At 39.4% G+C, this 18,014-nt stretch overlaps 1 protein-coding gene across 2 annotated transcripts in view; it reads right to left on the minus strand.

The window, feature by feature from the left end:
• The window catches only part of LOC106061448 (protocadherin-9-like), a 70,452-nt gene extending 63,381 nt beyond the window's left edge, over positions 1-7,071 (minus strand). Inside the window, exon 1 of one of the 2 annotated variants that reach the window (XM_056038876.1) lies at positions 6,813-7,071. The gene's annotated coding sequence lies outside the window, so the exon portion shown is untranslated. Of the gene's footprint in view, positions 1-6,800 lie in introns of both variants that reach the window. The other variant, XM_013219599.2, reaches the window with a different exon arrangement.
• Between the last annotated feature and the right edge of the window lie 10,943 nt (positions 7,072-18,014).

Here is an 18,014-nt window from a genome sequence, read left to right on the forward strand (position 1 = left end):
AATTTAGTTGATAGACGTTGGACGTAATCATCTACTCTTTTTTTCTTCTTCTTTTTTTTTTAAGTAACGTCTGTATTTTATAAGATAAGATAAGACGGAGACTTTTACACAAATGGAAATGATTCATCCAACAGCAATTTAGTTTTCTGTTGTCGACCTGAGGCGTCCATAGAGAAGACGGGGTGGGATTAAGGTGGATGAGCCAAAGGGTTTCGTTTGACTTCAAAGCCATGAGGGATAATGATGCCACACGACTTAACCAGCCTGGCGCCCTTCTCCTACCTTGTAGTTTACACGCCCCTGCATGGAGATCAACCACACGTACAATAAAGGAAAGAAACTGTATTCGTTAACGCCCCCCCCCCTCCCTTATCCATCTTTTCGCCCCCAGCGCCACCATTGACACTAATTGGCGCAGTGCACCCAAAGATTTGTACGACTTAAGACCCCTCAAGCTTTCCTCAAGGTGTACTTCATCCCTCACGCTTGGCGCCCTTGCCCCCCCCCCCCCTCCTTTCCTTCGCTTTTAAAATGTGCCACCTGTGGAGAACTTTGTCAAGGGCACAGGTATTCCCTTTCCCCTGTTCTTTATTCAACCAGTAAACTTGGGACCCTGTCTTAAGTCTTCATTAGTCACATTTCAGTTTAAGCCCTAGAAGAGAACCAGGTCACGGTCCACTGACTTTACGTAATGGACATTAGGATTAACGCCGTGGGGATTTAATTTTTTTACAAATGAAGTCGTCTGGGAAAAAATGCGTTCGACGTCACTGAGAAATGGGTAGGCTACTAACAATATTGATACAGCTGGGGAGGTTGAAAAAATATAGGGAGAGGGGGCGGTACCATGATTAATGTGTTGTGTTGGAAGAGAGTCTTGTAGATTCGGTCACTCTTAAATTAAGTGCAAAATAGTAAAGGTTTCGTAAAGTCAAAAGCTTTCATTTCAGATCTTGTCATCTATGGAGGCAGATGATGTAAAGATAAGATAAGATAAGATAATTTTTATTGGTCCAATCAAATGAAAACTCATTTTGAGTACAATTGACCACCTCAGCGTAACTACAGTACAATAACAGTATAGTAGCAAATACGAACAACATTCACACACGAAACACATAAACATTCACAACCAGCGCTCTATGAATTAGACTTCGATGTACTTCTCGATGACGACAGCTGATCTTGTAACACTCTGACCGACAGTGGGATTAAGGAGTTTTTAAATCTTTCTGTTTTAGTCCTAAAGGAGACGACCACTTCGTTCAGATCTGATGTAATAGTGGTTTAATGGGTGCAGGTTATCGTGAGTGATTTGGTAACGCATCTGTCATGATAAAGCTCTTCAAGAGATGGTAGCTGTGTTCGAGTGATATAAGATGCTTTTTTAATTAGTCTATTTAGTCTAAGTCTTTGTGCCAGAGAAGTATTACCATACCAGCAGGTGATGGCAAAGTTAATTAGGCTGCTGATGGTTGCTGTATACAAAAGTTTAATTTTATTTTTGTTGATGTTTCATTTTAGTAGCTTTCTAAGATAGAAGAGTCGTTGGTGAATTTTGGTGTAACGGTTTTGACAGTGTTCACTCCATTTCAGTCTGTTGTTGATGGTTGTACCTAGGTATTTATATTCTTGCACTATTTCTATGACTAGTATTTAACGAGGATGTCAATCGCCTTTACTTCCCCAAATGTCTCTCACCGTTGACTCGGGGATCCTGAAAATACCCAAAGTTGAGAATCCCTAAATTCATGGGATTTGAAGTCGGTCAAACAATGACAATTTTGTGATTCTAATTGTGATATATTCGATTTATGAAATTATTCTTTATACTGTTTTTAGATTTAGGCTATTACTCAATATGCCCAGTATTTTAATTCGTAGAATGATTCTCTGGCTTGTAAATTTTGAAGGCAAGTTTTTCTATACATGGACAAGAAATCCGAATGAAATATACAAGCAGTTTGAATACACAATTGAATTCAAACATTTGAATTGAACACAATTGTTCTTCGTATGAATGGTTTCGTATCTACAAAGAAATCAACAAGTAACTTTTCAACTTCCTGAAGATGTGCCTCTGGACATTGAGGTAGGAGGGTCGAAGGGGGCGTTAGACACAATGGGGGGAGATCAATTTCCCCCCTACAAGGACATTTATATACTCATAGATGGAGACATCCTGGGAGACTTGGAGTATGTTTAAGTGGGGACCTGCCCCCATTGTTATCCCCCCCCCCCAATGAACACTCCTTTTGTTACGCCCCTGTATCGCCATCTAACATTTCACAATGGAAGGAGAGATTCCGAGAATTTGAGGCAATTATTACTCCCAGTTGGATCTCGTGGGGGCTAATTGTAGACAGGGCGCGGGTGGGGTGCCAAAGAATGAGTGTTTAACAAAAAACCGTATAACGATCCGATTTCATTGTTCACCCGCCCGCGTAGCTAATAACGAACAAACTGAGAATTGAAAGAACTCAAAATTGTTAAAAACACGATTCAGAAGACGTCTTGAACCGCTCTCCAGAAAAATCTTGAAAATTTGAGATGACAAGTCAAGTTGTTTCCCCTATTGTCTGGTCAATGGGATGTTCGATCGAACTTTTTTATTCTTTTTTTCCACTTGACTTTTAGACTCGGGCTAGATCATAGACATTTAATAGCTCGGTCCCACCCGGCGCCTTACAGTTCCCCTGTGCTACTGGAGACGGACAAAGGGGTGTCACATGTGACAGTTTGGGATTAAGTGCCACAAGTTGATTGTAGAGGAGAAAAAGAAAAAAAAATCGGGAGGAAAAGAAGGGGGAGGGTTAAAATATAGTTTTGAACAATTGGACGGTTGTAAGGAGATGTTTTGAATGTTTTGTATCGGTCAGATTGAGTGGTTTGATATTATCTGGACATTGTAGAGTCTTAGTGGGAATACCGTGGAGCCGGAGTGTATTAGGTCTACTAAGCCGTTCCGGTACGTGGCTTTGACTTCAGCATATAACTCAGACGTTATTGAACTGACGTTTGCGTTTAAGTTTATTGACGTATATCTCTCTCTCTCTTACTCTCTCTCTCTCTTTACCTTTTACTTTCTATTTCATTCTCTTTAGCCTCGCCTACAAAGTATTCTCTTTTTTCTCGTAATCTCTATTTCATCTCTCTAATTTGTCTGTCGTCCAACTCAACCACGCCTCTCTAGGCTCTCTCTCTCTCTCTCTTTACCTCGCTAATTCACTTATTTCTCTCTCACTCGTTTATCTCTCTCAAACTCACTCCTGTCTTCCAGTTTCCCTCTCACTCTCTCTCTCTCTCTTTCTTACTCTCATGTCTTTCTCGTATTTGTATCTGTCATAACTCTATCGAGTATGTGTCTGCTCTGGTGTGTGTGTGTGTCGTGTGGTGATGTAGCCTACGTGTGATTGTGCGTGCGTGTTTGTGCGTGAGTTTCATTTTAACCATTCAAATACTAATTGAGCCCAGAAATCAATATTTTTCTCTTGGAGTAATTTCTCGAGTTGACCAACCAGTGGGGGTCATAGGTCAGATGATTGCTCACGCTGGTGTCCGAACCTCGTTAGGAGATGTCCTCTCTTTGGGATTGAACTAGTGTGGGGGGTGGGGGGGAGGATAATAATATTAAAGACTCTTTGAATGCATAACCATAGGAAGATGTCACATGCTGTCTAGTACAATACTGTAGGGACACCGTAGGAAGTCCTAGTCCTTGATTGTTATACACTATAGACGATTATCATGGTCTTACAGTTTTAAAAATGTATAGTTTATATACTTACGTATTTGTACACCGGATGCTGTTTATGGATTTGTCTCCATTTTGTGAAAACCTTTCACCTATTTTTATGCATGAAACATGAGTGTTAAGAGCTCAGCTATGCAAATACTGCGCGCGGGTGATCTCCCTTCTGCCTCCTGACTCCAAAACCTGCACATGCATATCGCGATTGGCCATTTTCATGGATGGCGGGAAAAACTACAAAAATAGCAAGCTTTTTTGGCGTATCCGATGTAAAAAAAAATTCCAGTCTTCCAACCCAGAGCCAAGCGCATTACCACTCAGCCACCAAGTTCTTTATATAATGTTTTAACTGCTGTATATTGCCCCATTCCCATTCCCTAGGTTATGTATGTTACTCTATGTCAGAGCTATATGTTTCTCTAACTGCACTCGGTTGCCCTATTCTACTGATATCGATTACTCTACATACCTTTTGTGTGTTGCCCTATTTTTCTGTCATATTTAATCTATTTTACTGCTGTTAACTACTATATATTACTGCAGTATGCTGCCATATATATTACTGTTGTATGCTGCCATATATTACTGCTGTATGCTGCGATATATTACTGCTATATGCTGTCATATATTACTGTTATATGCTGCCATACATTACTGCTATATGCTGCTTTATATTACTGCTGTATGCTGCCATATATTACTGCAATATGCTGCCCTATATTTCTGCTGTGTTTTTCCCACAGTTTTAATACTTTGTCAAATAGCCATCAGTCACTGTGTACCTCAAAGCTTGTGTATTGGCTTGCTCAACATTGATCAGGAAGACACTGTGGGCCATTGGTTTGACAGTAATATCCAAGTATGATAGATTAGGGACACTTGTTAGAGTCAGTTAGTAAATGTCACTACTTGACACTGGCCCGGGGTCAGTAGTGATGGTCCAGCAGAGTAGGCGTTGTAGACGATGACCACTGGTGAAGTAACAGCGGTTGAAGGTGACCAGTACCCACTGGACCAAACTATATTTAATATCTTGAAAGATGCAACTTATTTATGCCTTGAAAGATTAAGTTTAATCAATCTTGAAACATGCGTGTTAACTTAAAGATCTAGGCCTATAAAGGGACCTACAATTTTGTTAAATGAAAGACACTGATGAATTCAATATAGCGGAATGGTGGACAGCCGTGACGGTCCATTATTTCGCTGTATTTAATGCCACATTTACTTATAGTGCTACTTGTATAGATGTAGCAATCTATGGATCATTCTTTGTTTCAGCACTTAGATTTACATTTCTGTTTGCTATGTCTTGACAATAGATTTTCTTTGGCTTGATAGATACAGTTTCCTGTATTTTGAAAATGTACAGGATATGGGGAAAAAAAACGTCTTAGTCAGATCAGGGGTTCTCAACGATTTGCCAGGGTTCGCCTAAGACCATCGAACATTTGGATTGTTATTGTTTATTCTTCTATTGCTGTATCTGTGTGTGCGGGGAGGGGGGTCGCGGCAGAGTGGGGAATTGTAAAAAAGGGGTCGCAGAGCATAAAAGGTTGAGAACCGCTGGCTGATGCCCTATTGTCGAACCCTTTAGCTAGCCTCTATAATTCTAGCAGGGTGCTAATTGTAAAGCATTAAATGTCCACTATCCTAGTTGGCATCGGAGCACTACAAGATCTAGAACTTTTTGTGGAAACGTGGGTGTAGTGGCTGAGGGGTAAGCGCTGGGCTTTCAAACCAAGTTTCCTGAGTTCGAATCCTGGTGAAGACTGGGATTTTTTTTATTTCGATATTTTTTAGGGCACCCCTGAGTCCACCCATCTGTAATGAGTACCTAACATTAGTTGGTGAAAAGTAAAGGTGGTTAGTCGTTGTGCTGGCCACATGACACCCTTGTTAACCTTGGGGTCACAGAAACAGACCTTTACATCAACTGTCCTATAGATCACTTTGTGTCTGAAAGAAAAACTTTAATTTTACGTCTTTTATTTTTGACGATTCACGTGTCGGACGTTTCTTCAGACGTGTCTTACAGGACATAAGGGGAATGACGGCGGGAAGAATTCGAACTCGAGACCATTGTGACGACAGGCCAAAGCGCTTTCCACTCGACCAAGCAGCCATCCTTCCTGTACACATGTTTTTAGCATTAACTAATACTTAGCTTAGGAGTCCCACCAACACTTACAGACACACACACACAGTCAATGGCACATTTGGTATTCCATACAAGGGCAGCATATCAATACACTGACTGCGACTCTAGCATGCATCCAATACATAAGTATAGTGGAATAGGAAGAACAAGGGGACATAACTCCTCTAGGCACTATGCAACCAAGCAGTCACTACTGTAAGCAGTCACTACTGACAAGGTCTGTTATATTCTGTCATAACATTAAATATTACAACGTCACATTATCTTAGTAGTGGTAGTGGAAAGGAGGCGCGGTGGCTGAGCGGTAAAGTGCTTGGCTTCCGAACCGGGGACCGGGGTTCGAATCCTGGTGAAGACTTGAGATTTTTAATTTCGGGATCCTCGGGCGCCTCTGAGTCCAGCCAGCTCTAATGGGTACCTGACATTTGTTAGGGAAAAGTAAAGGCGGTTGGTCGTTGTGCTGGCCACATCACACCCTTGTCTGAAAAGGGACCTTAAACTAACTTAGGTAGTGGAAAGCTTGTGAACATATATCTATAACTCAGTCTCAGATATTCCATTAGAATATAAGATTATTACACCTTAGGCCTAGTCCAAACCTCTCTCAGGCGTATATGGATAATATGGCAACGGGCAGGGTTCGAACCCAGGACCATCCAGATGACACGTCCAAGGTCATACTACACAACCAGGAAGATATTCAAAAACACACTCATTTAGTACCCTGATGGGCATAGAAGCTGAGAAATCGGTCGGGCAGTGTGAAGGTTTGTGCTTTAGAAAAATGAGCATAATTCTTAAAATAAAGGGCCCCTTGGGGATGGGGGACACCAGCTTTCATTCATAATGATCTCTGGACTTAAGTAAATACAGTCTTAAAACACTAACCGTGTGACTAACCTGGACCTGTGTAATGGTCAGTTCTTTGATGCACTCAACAATAAAGTCTGGAATTGAACACTCGAAGACTGGAATCACTGAGTCTTAGAAAATATCCAAACTCGAGATCTTTACGTTTTTGCGATCAATTATCCATGATAAGCTACTGTAACTATCCTGAACACTTATCCTCGCAACACTTCCACTGTACACACACTCCAGTCTCCTCACAGAAGTCTGCCAAGACTCAATCCTCCGAGTACGTTACTAAAATATTGAACCTGAGGGGTACCGGGGGGAAAAGGAGGGTTTTTTTCTAATCAAATCAAATCAACAACGGCCATTGTGCTAGCGAGAATAAGCCACGCCTCCGAGCCGTCAGAGCTGGAAGTCTTAGCCAATCCGAAGCGTGTTCCCCCGCGAGCGACACCGCCGTCTCGCCGAGTCTCGCGTTAACTCTCACCACTGTGGGTCGCTCTGAAGTGACCTAATTAATAAAGCCCGCTCATTATAAGGCATATTTTTTCAAGTTGCCCCGAAAGTAATATTAGCATAACTGTCCGGTCCAAGGAACAAGATACTTAAAAAAAAAAAAAGCCTAGAGCCATGAACAAAGATTTCTTCCTACAGCTAAATTTGTTAACTAATGAACTGGACTCGGACAATTTGTGAAGAAAAATTTTAATAATGACATACCTTTATAAGGCTTTGGACTTAATATGTGAGAGGGTCAAAACCAAAATCTAAACAAGAAAAACATTTAAAATACTTTTTTTTAAAAAGATAACACCTACTTCGCAAAACCTATAGAGCATTTGTTTTTTTTTTCTATTAAAAATTAATGAAAGATAAAAAAGAATGGAACATTTTTTTTACCCCATCCCCTCCCCCCCCCCCCTTTCTCTCATAGAAAGAATCTTGGCTAAGCGAATGTAAAGAGCTAGTATACTTTATAATAGTAAAATGATTTGCATGTAAGAATTTAGATCTAGACTTAGACGACATCCTGAACATTTATTTATTAAACTCTTGAATCAATAATCAACTTCTTATGTTTCGAAATTCCAGAACGCGATAGTCCTTTCAACTCGATAGTCCTTTCCAGAACGCGATAGTCCTTTCCAGAAGGAGATAGTCCTTTCCAGAACGAGATAGTCCTTTCAAGAACGCGATAGTCCTTTCCAGAACGCGATAGTCCTTTCCAGAACGAGATAGTCCTTTCCAGAACGCGATAGTCCTTTCCAGAACGCGATAGTCCTTTCAAAACCGATGTTGGATATGGACCCAGAGTCATGAATCTAGATCTGTAGCCAAATATAAATTTATTTCATTTTTTAAAGTTGTAATTAAAATTAATCAATTAAAATAGAAACGGTCAAACTAGAGTTTCCCCCATGTGACCAACGAGCTAGTAGCCTAATTCTTTTCTCGGCGATATACATCAACTGTTCAATTTAAAGGAAAATCGTTAAAGTCGTTTTCGAGATCAGCTTACCAGGTTCCTGGATCCATGTTCCATTTGCGCGTTATTTTAATTTTATTGTAATGTGGACTTGGAGGCACGGTGGCTCCGGTGATTCCGGGTTCGAATCCTAGTGAAGACTGGGATTTTTACTTTCGAGATCTTTGGGCGCCTCGTCTTATAGATAAGATATATATATATAAATATAAATATATAAATATATAAATATAAATATATATATATATATATATATATATATATATATATATATATATATATATATATATACAGAGAGAGAGAGAGAGAGACAGGGGGGAGAGAGGGGGAGTGAGGGAGAGAGAGGGAGAGAGAGGGAGAGACAGACAGACAGACAGACAGACAGACAGACAGATAGATAGATAGATAGATAGATAGATAGATAGATAGATAGATAGATAGATAGATAGATAGATAGATAGATAGATAGATAGATTCATTTTAAATGTCTTATTAAGTTATTTTCAATCTATAAGAACAAGTAACCAATGATTAAGCTAAAAACACAGACACACAACTGCATAAAACCCTAGAAATAAAAAAAAAATCAACCCTCTAATGAGCTTAATTATTTGGTATAATTTCTTTCAGAAAGTCTTTCTCATTTCTATCACTTCCTTGTGTGTACGGCGTCACGTTAACCGAGCCTCCCTCCGAGGGCCAGGGTACGTTTGATTTGTAGGTCTAATTAGCCAATTAAGTCGACTCGTTGGCAGACGTAGAGCACGAATATAAAAATATAATCTGGGGGGAGGGGGTGTGAGTGCGTGTGAGTGAGCATCTGTGTGAAAATGAGTTTGTGTATATGTGTGTGTGTGAGAGAGAGAGAGAGAGAGAGAGAGAGAGAGAGTCAGTATGGAGATCTAGAGGGAAGAAACAAATCAAATGATCAGTTAAAGAAATTATACACAGAATCAAAGACAGAAAGTTCACATCTGTCTGTCTGTCTGTCTGTCTGTCTGTCTGCCTGCCTGCCTGCCTGCCTGCCTGCCTGCCTATCTATCTATCTATCTATCTATCTATCTATCTATCTATCTATCTATCTATCTATCTATCTATCTATCTATCTATCTGTCTATCTATCCCTCCCTCACTCACTCTCTCTCTCTCCCTCCCTCCCTCTCCCTCCATCCCCCTCTCCCTCCCTCTCTCCCTCCCTCTCCCTCCATCCCCCTCTTCCCGCCTCTCCCTTCTTCTCTCCCTCCCTCCATCTCCCTCCCTCCCTCTCCCTCCCTCCCTCTCCTTCCCTCTCCCTCACTCTCTCACTCTCCCTCCTTCTCTCCCTCCGTCCCTCACCCTCCCACTCTCTCCCTTTCTCTCTCTGTAAATATATACTATCTATAAGATGACCCCATGTTGTGTCCAACTCTCAAACATGAAGTTTTCCCCCCTCCAGCCCTCCCCAGGACACAGATGTGTAAAATAAACACAAATCGTCGGTGTCTGTGATGTGATCACCGCTGATGAGGTCATCCTGCTAGGAAATCTATTTTACCTTTATTTAAATCTGAAACGAGAGAGAGAGAGAGAGTGATATCCGCAAATAAGGAACTATTAAAAAGTCGAAGTGAACAAAGATTTTGGTAACTTTCCTACTGCTCTGATCCAAATGTCTGTTTCTCTCTAGAACTTTCAGTATTCTACACTCTTTTTATGTAACTTCCTTTCTTTCTCTCTTTTTTCAATCTCTCAATTTCTTTTTTTTTCTTTTTTTTTATGTCTCTCTTTTTGTCTCTTTTTCAATTTCTTTCTCCTTTTCAATCTTTTTTTTTTCAATTTCTCTCTTTTTTCTCCCTTTTTAATTCTCTCTTTCCCTTTCTCTTTCAATTATTTTCTTTTCATTTTTTTCTTTCTACTGCTCTAGACTAAAATAAAAAAAGAAATAGTCCACATTTTTCGCTAAAGAAAACTTTTTTTTGTTGTTGTTTTTTAGATAAATGTGAACTTTAAATATAGCGAATGTTTTTTAAAAAATGGCGTGGACAGGGGGTGATAAGAATTCAATTTGGTGAAATATTGGATTTTTGTTTTGGTCATTGTCCAGTCTGACTGACCTTCTCCATCTTTGACAGCAACCTGGCGTCTCTAGTATTGATACTATTGATCCAGAAGAAGGACTCTCAAGATGTCACAAGGGCTCACTTCAGTGTCCCACTCCAGCCTGTCACTGGCGACGGGCCGAAACCACGTGATCAAGTGTCACAGAAACGGATGCTCAGCCAGGTGACCCCCCCCCCCCCCCACACTTGAAATAGTTTTTTTTTGTCACACTCAACTGATTCCGAGTTCCGACTTTAAAAAACACTGAGATTTCTTTTCCAGTGTACGTAGTGACATCTCATAGATGGAGATTAGAAGGGGACACAATAAACCAGAACCCAGCTATTGGGGGGCAGTAAACATAAAATCCGCTCCTGGACAAGGATGACCAATGCTTACTAAGAAAATGTGTCTATGCATAGAGCCCAGATTATGTTTTTTGTTTTCGAAGAATTTCCCACCAATTTTAATTACAAAGCTTTCTTTAACTCATTCCATATGTCTGTCTGTCCGTCCGTCTGTCTGTCTGGGTGGAATCTTTTTCACGTTATTTCTCCTTATTCCCATTCTCGGATTAAGCTGAAAACTTTGTACTGTTATTCATTGTCGATTACAACACATCAATTAACCAATTAGTTAATCAATTAATGTCGCTCAATATTATATATCAACCCACTCAATTTTTTTCAATTCCATTTGCGCATAATTTAAAAAGAAAAGAATAAATGGTTATAAAATTGAACGATTTAAAAGCATGAAGGAGTGGGAGGGGATATGGAGGAGGAGGGGGGGGGAGACCACTCTAAAGTGATCTTGTTTATAATCATTGATTTCGTTGCCTGTTTTTGTTTATCACAAGACTTTCAAAAAATAAAATACTCGGAAAGACTTGTAATTAGTTATATATCATAGAAGAGCATTTTTGTCGCGGCCGTTTTGACGCAGAGGTCTTTATCTTATAAAATATAGACGTTACTTTAAAAAAGAAGATGGTTACGTCTAACGCGTCATGCATCAAGTCATGCATGTTAACCAACGATTTAAATTCTGCCAAGTCATTGGTTTTCCTGGCTGGCTCAGGCAACCCATTCCATGCTATAATAGCACTAGGGAAGAAGAAGCATTCGTACAAATTTGTCCTAGAATATGGAACGAGGAATGTACCTTTATCTTTGTATCTTTCTGTGTATTTATTATTATTTTTTTTTTGTATTGAGGATTATGGTTCAGTGTTGTATGTATAATTGCTACTTTACTTTTAAGTCTTCTATCCTGAAGGCATTCTAAATTTATTGATTTTACTCAAGGTATTACTCTAGTCTAATGTGAACTATATACGTATACACAGTCCCTTTAATACTAGGAAATAACTGTCTTAAGCAAATGCAAAGAATCAGGGAGGAACTATATTTTCAACATTGGCAACGTCACTGTTTAGTGTTTTTGTTTTACATATTCTATTTGTACTTAGAATTTTCCTCTCATTACTCGTACAAACATATAGCTGTGTAGGTCTTGTCTATTTTCTTATACTTTGCAATGAAAAAACATTTTTAAATGTCTTCTTTGTGACATGTTTAGAGACAACACGAAGACAGCAGACGACAGGCATCCGAAAGGTCTGTCCATCTAGTTTCTTCCACACAAAATTAATTTTAAAGAGATAAAAAAAAATGGCCAGAAGACTTGGACACTCGAGCTGTCATGCGCGTCCAGTTGCGTCCAGTGAATCAATGTCTCCAACTTGTAGACAAAATGTGAACCAACTTCTAAATTTTGGGGAGAAAAAGAGGGGGGGGGGAGACAAAAACGCGGTCACTTCACTCCCCCCCCTTTTTGTCACCCCCGCTATTCTCTCCAGCGATCTAATCCGTGGCCGGTGTAACACGGGATTATAGAATCACAATGGAGGCCTGGATTTCAACGCCTTATTTTTGAAATCCCTACACTTAAGAAATAAGAATTGGAACTTTGTCAAGGCGTCAGTCGTGGCGTCAGTCTACAAGATTGACTCATTGATTGTGGTCAGACATTTTCGTCCGTTCATTGATCGTTAGAGTGATTAGTTGAACTATTGGCGTATACCTGCCAGATTTTTCTGTATCGTAAGGCTGAATGTCTTATAATTAAAACCAAACACAAGCCAATCAAGAGCGACAGTTTTGTATTTGGCTTGGCACGTCTTAAAAATACGGACTCGGTTTAATCGCTCTCTATAGAGCAGGAAACAAATACAATTAATCAATTAATCCATATGTTTATAGTATCTGACTGTAGAAATGATAATCTGTATCAGGGCCGGCCGTAGGTATTTTAAGGTCCTAGGTGAACAGAATTTTGGTGGCCCCAAATGTAGCTAAACGAAATTAAAAAATAAAGACCAAAGCAATAAAGTTAACATATTTATTAATAAACATTCCTGTATTTATATGTTTACATTATCAAACATTTATTCAAATGCTTATTAAAGCATTCTTCCATGAAACGTAAACTAGCGCTTGGACAGTAGACATAAAAGACAATTTTTATTGTCTAGTAGACAAACACATGTGAGGCTCTGTGGCTGAGTGGTAAGAGCGATTGACTTTCGAACCGGGGGTTCCGGGTTCGAATCCTGATAAGGACTGGGATTTTAAATTTCGGGATCTTGCCCAGTCCACCCAGCTTTGTAAGTGCAGAAGGTCGTTGTGCTGGCCACATGACACCCTCGTTAACCGTGGGCCACATAAACAGATGACGTTCACATCATCTGCCCTATATATCGCAAGGTCTGAAAAGGGAACTTCAGACACAGACATAGGTCTCTGATACGGCATTTTCATCAAAGGGAAGCGATCAGGGTCCTCTGGTATAATGACTAGACGCATGACGCGTAGGACGTAGTCATCTTCTTTTGTTTTGGAAGTAACGTCTGTATTATATAAGATAAGATAAGTAGTCTAGAAAGTAGATCTACACATTCGTGAGAAAAAGACTTAGAGCTGCCCAAGTATACAATGAGCCCAGCTATATTAATTTTTTGTTTTATCCTTTGCGACCTCCCCCCCCCCCCCCCGCCCTTGTTTAATCGCTCTCTTTAGAGCAAGAAACAAATACAATTAATCAATTAATCCATATGCTTATACTTATAGTATCGGATTGTTGGAGGCCCTAGGCTGTTGCCTAGTTTGCCTATGCCTATTAATCGTATGCCGACGTTATTGTTCAATCTTGTACGGGGCCGAGTGGGGTGCTCTTCGGAATGATGCCACGACGACCCCGTGTTCAAAGCCTATCACCGAATGCCATGACAGCAGTGGCGTAGCATCCATGGCGCGAAGGGGTTCAATGAACCCAGGCCCACGACCAACAGGGGTCCACAGCTGTGGGCTAGCAACCATGGCGCGAAGGAGATCATTACACTTGGGCCCATGGTTCTTGGCCAGATGGGGGTTGGGGCCCACATTAGAACTTAGGAAGAACATTTGTTCGTTCATTTGAAACACTTTTAAGTCGTTTAACTCTGTTAAGAAGTTGTACAAACTTTGAATTCTAAGTCATTATTAATTGTATGCAGTCCTAACTGAATCAAACGTTATGACATAATTACTTATTTAAAAAAAGGTACGATCTTTACATTGGAATGTCTTTACATTAAGATTACTCTTTTGTCTCACACTAAATTTGTCTTATTGGCTGGAGGGGGGCCCAACAAGATGTTCTTGAACCCAGGCCCACGGGTACCTTGCTACGCCACTGGCTCACTACTAGTGTGATACCTATATTTACTTGTGTAGCAGGCTCGAGCCTGTCTTTATGGTCCTTTAATCTATGTCTAATTCATTCTCTAATGTTTGTGCTATCACCCAATGCTGCTTTCACATTTGATAAATTGTTATGCTTCAATCAAGTGTTCTAACATACATGCTAGTCCGCACAGCTTTTCAGACGCTCTTGAAAGAACTGGATATCGCTTTAGTAAACCGTCTAAACGTTTAATTACAGGGAAAATGGTCGTCAAGTCTTCTACTCAAAGCGTCTCTATTCTGTCTTCCCTTCAGTCCGGCCCTGCTGCGATAGTTTACAATCAAAGCAAAAAAAAAAAAAAAGATCCTGCCTGCTAACCCTTGTCTGAATAGATCCGACGTGAGCATTACCTATATAATTTTATAGATCTAGACCAGGGGTCGGCAACCTTCTGAGTCGTAAGAGCCAAAAAGTACAATTTACAAAATTTCAAAGTTTTAAAAGAGCCACAAACGTTTTTTCTCGCCTGCCAACTATAAATAGTACTCACACTATTTATTCTTCAATAAAAAAAACAATTGAGCAAATAAATGCAATGGGAGCGATGGCTTTGCAAAGGTTTTAGATAGTTTGGATAATTTGGCTCATAACTTGTTTTTAGTTTGAAACTCCAGATTTTCATGTATTAGTTGTTTTCATACTTCTCTTTTAATTATATTCCAGCCAGAGAACGCTTGCTCGCACGAATATGTCAATCCAAAGATAGTCAGCATTCCAAATGCCAACTTCTTCACCAACTTTATAGAAATCTGGAAGATTATACCATGCGCAGAATCAACTCGCGGCATTCCTTTTAAAGCTTTCCATTTTTTTGTTGCGTTACGTACTACATTTCTAGACCTCCAACACTTCCAACTTGCTTTTTAACTCTAAACTTTCTACCCCACAAAGCTTTACTTTTTAAATCGAGTAATTGCATTTGATCCAGCATCAAATCATATAAGTTGATGTAGATTTCGTTACTATTTGTGTTGAGATGGTGCACTAGGAATGCTTGAATGGTTTTGTTGGTTTTGAACTGCTCAAATCTGTCAAGAAACTCATCTTTGATTTTTTTTATAACTGTGCTAAAGTAAATCGTGTCAAATGTTGCACTGATTTTATCGCGATACTGCTTTAGACATGAAAATGAAGTAACTTACTGCTCTGAATATCTTCTGTAAAAAAAAATATTTTTTTCTTAAAAAAACAAAACAATTTCTTCTACCAAAACATAGGCTATGTTTCCCTTTCCTTGCAGTTTTAGATTCAGCTTATTTAACTTTTCTGTTATATCCACCATAAAGTAAACTTTTTGCAACTATTAGTCGTTCTCTAATTCAGGGTGGTTAACGCCTTTTTCATTTAGAAATGTATTTATTTCATTCAAGCACAAAGGCAAAGCAAAACGTTTCAACCTTTGGAAAGCCCTCGCACTTAATTGGGAAGAAGGAGGTCGGAATACCGAGTCACCATTTCTTTTAAGAAGTCTTGAAACTGACGATGGTAGAAGGCTTTTGACAAGATGCTGTTAACAATCCTGATTACCAAATTTATGACCTTAACTATTTCGGACTGAATTGTTTTGGGCACAAAGCGCTACTTGGTGTATTATGTAGTGAAACGTAAGAATTCCATGGTTTATTTTGTTTCAAAGAATCGTTGTTGTCCCTTTTTTTCCCTGTCATATTCTGGCTCCATAAGTTGCTTTTGAAATGATTTTTTTTAAATCGATCTTATTGTCTTCAATGTATTCTTGCACGGCATTCTATCTTCCCCTTTAGTTTGTCTTGGGAGTGGTAGCAATCCTAGAAGTTCTTCTTTTGGAACTTGGGAAGACATATTCCTGACAGAAAGGGCAACTTGTACCTTGTGTATATGTCGCAAGAATCATCCACAGCAAGTGATAAGACAGAAGCTGAATATCTTCCACCCTTGAATATGTTACATTTGAAGACATTTTAGATATTTTATCTTGCACTGTTTTAGCGAATAGTGGCAAATCTTTTTTTTTTCAAGATTTATGGTTTGTTTTTTGAAATCACGAAACAGTTCTTCAGATGCAGAAAGCAGTCTTGACATACTCACCATCTGTAAATGGATTGCCTTTTTGTGCAATTTCCAGTGGTACCGCAAAGTCTACCAGATTAGCGTTACTGATAGATTGCTTCTAACTTTGAGAAGATAATCCCTTCTAAGTTCTTAAAACTCATTTATTTAAAACAACACACTATACGTCACAGCCAAATCGAGTGGTGAAAATGCCAATTGGTCTTGCGTGGAAAGAGAATTAAAACCTACATAAAAACATCCCGCGACTGAGTAATTCGAGAGCTTCCGACGGACTGACGACATTGACGACGCGTGTCACGGGGAAAGGATGTGGTGAAAAGCGAGTACAAGTGGCTAAGAAATAGAATCGGTGCCTAATGCTCTTTAAAACATTTCAGAACTATTTTAAAAAATGTTTCGATAAAATAATTAATATTTTCGAATGGAACTAAAGAGCCGCAGCTTCACAGGCAATAAAATAATTAATATTTTCGAATGGAACTAAAGAGCCGCAGCTTCACAGGCAAAGAGCCGCATGTGGCTCGCGAGCCGCAGGTTGCCGACCCCTGATCTAGACTTTAAACAAAGAAACAGCATCATTATGTGTTTATTTTCATGCTCATATCACTAAATTTAGAAAGCCTTCAGGACAGAAGGCTCAAAAGTTAAGTAGCAATAATACATAAAACACTGAACCATAATCTTCAAATACAAAAACAAAATTTAATAAAATACTCTGAAAGACACAAAGATAAAGGCACATTCCTCGTCCCATATGCTAGGACAAATTTGTACAAATACTCCTTCTTCCCTAGTGCTATTAGAGCATGGAATGAGTTGCCTGAGCTAGCCAGGAAAACCAGTGACTTGGCAGAATTTAAGTCATTGGTTAATATGCATGACTAAATGCATGACGCGTAGGACGTAATCATCTTCTTTTTTGAAGTAACGTCTGTATTATATAAGATAAGATAAGATACCGAGGATGGACGAACAAAGATTGACTGAAATAATAAATAGCACTGCCTAGAATTAATCTTGTTTTAAGAAGCACACATAACATAACTGAATTTAGGTTACATGCCAAAAGTAGCGCTGACAAAATGATGTCTTTAAAATAGCGCCGAGGAAAGAAAAAAAAAGCGCGGACTGTATCTCATATCAAATATGCCTTGACCTAAAAATCATATTTATCTGGAGGCAGTAGAAGTTTGAATTCTGAGTTTTCCTTCTCCCTCGGGCAGGAGGAACTTGTTAGCTAGAGGTTGCAACCAACCTTTTGTCCTACACGTTAAGCTCCTAAACGTTTTCACCGACAGCACCTCGGGGGAGGGATGGGGCTGGGGGGCGGTAGACAGCGGGGAGATTGGTCATGAGGCCATAAGGTGAAAATCTGCAAAATCACAAACTCAGATTTGATTTCAGAAGAGAAAAAAAAGAAATAAAATAGATTCTAGAAACAACATTTTAGACACATTCAGATCTAGGTATTATAAAAGACTAAAGACTGAAAAATTTATTTCAGATAAAATGCTGCACATATTTGAATGACTGGTTGTTGAGCGTCTCGCTAATGACACACAAGTCCTAGGTTCGATCCTTATACTAAACTATTTTTGTCAAGGACAAATAAAATATATATTGTTATGACTCTACATTGCGCACTGTCATTAGGTGCGAGACTGTGCACCATGAGACACTGGGCAGAGACACGCTAAAAGATAGAGGAAGTCAAAGATGGCTGATAACTAGATCTAAATGTAAACAAGAAAGAAGTGCCGCTATTATTGGTTCCTCTACTGGTACATTTGTTATCGCATTACTATTGTTCTATTATTAAACTGGTGTTTTGATATTTCCCTTTCGTT

The sequence above is a fragment of the Biomphalaria glabrata genome, chromosome 8, assembly GCF_947242115.1.
Source record: "Biomphalaria glabrata chromosome 8, xgBioGlab47.1, whole genome shotgun sequence".
Taxonomy (NCBI): Eukaryota; Metazoa; Mollusca; class Gastropoda; family Planorbidae; genus Biomphalaria; species Biomphalaria glabrata.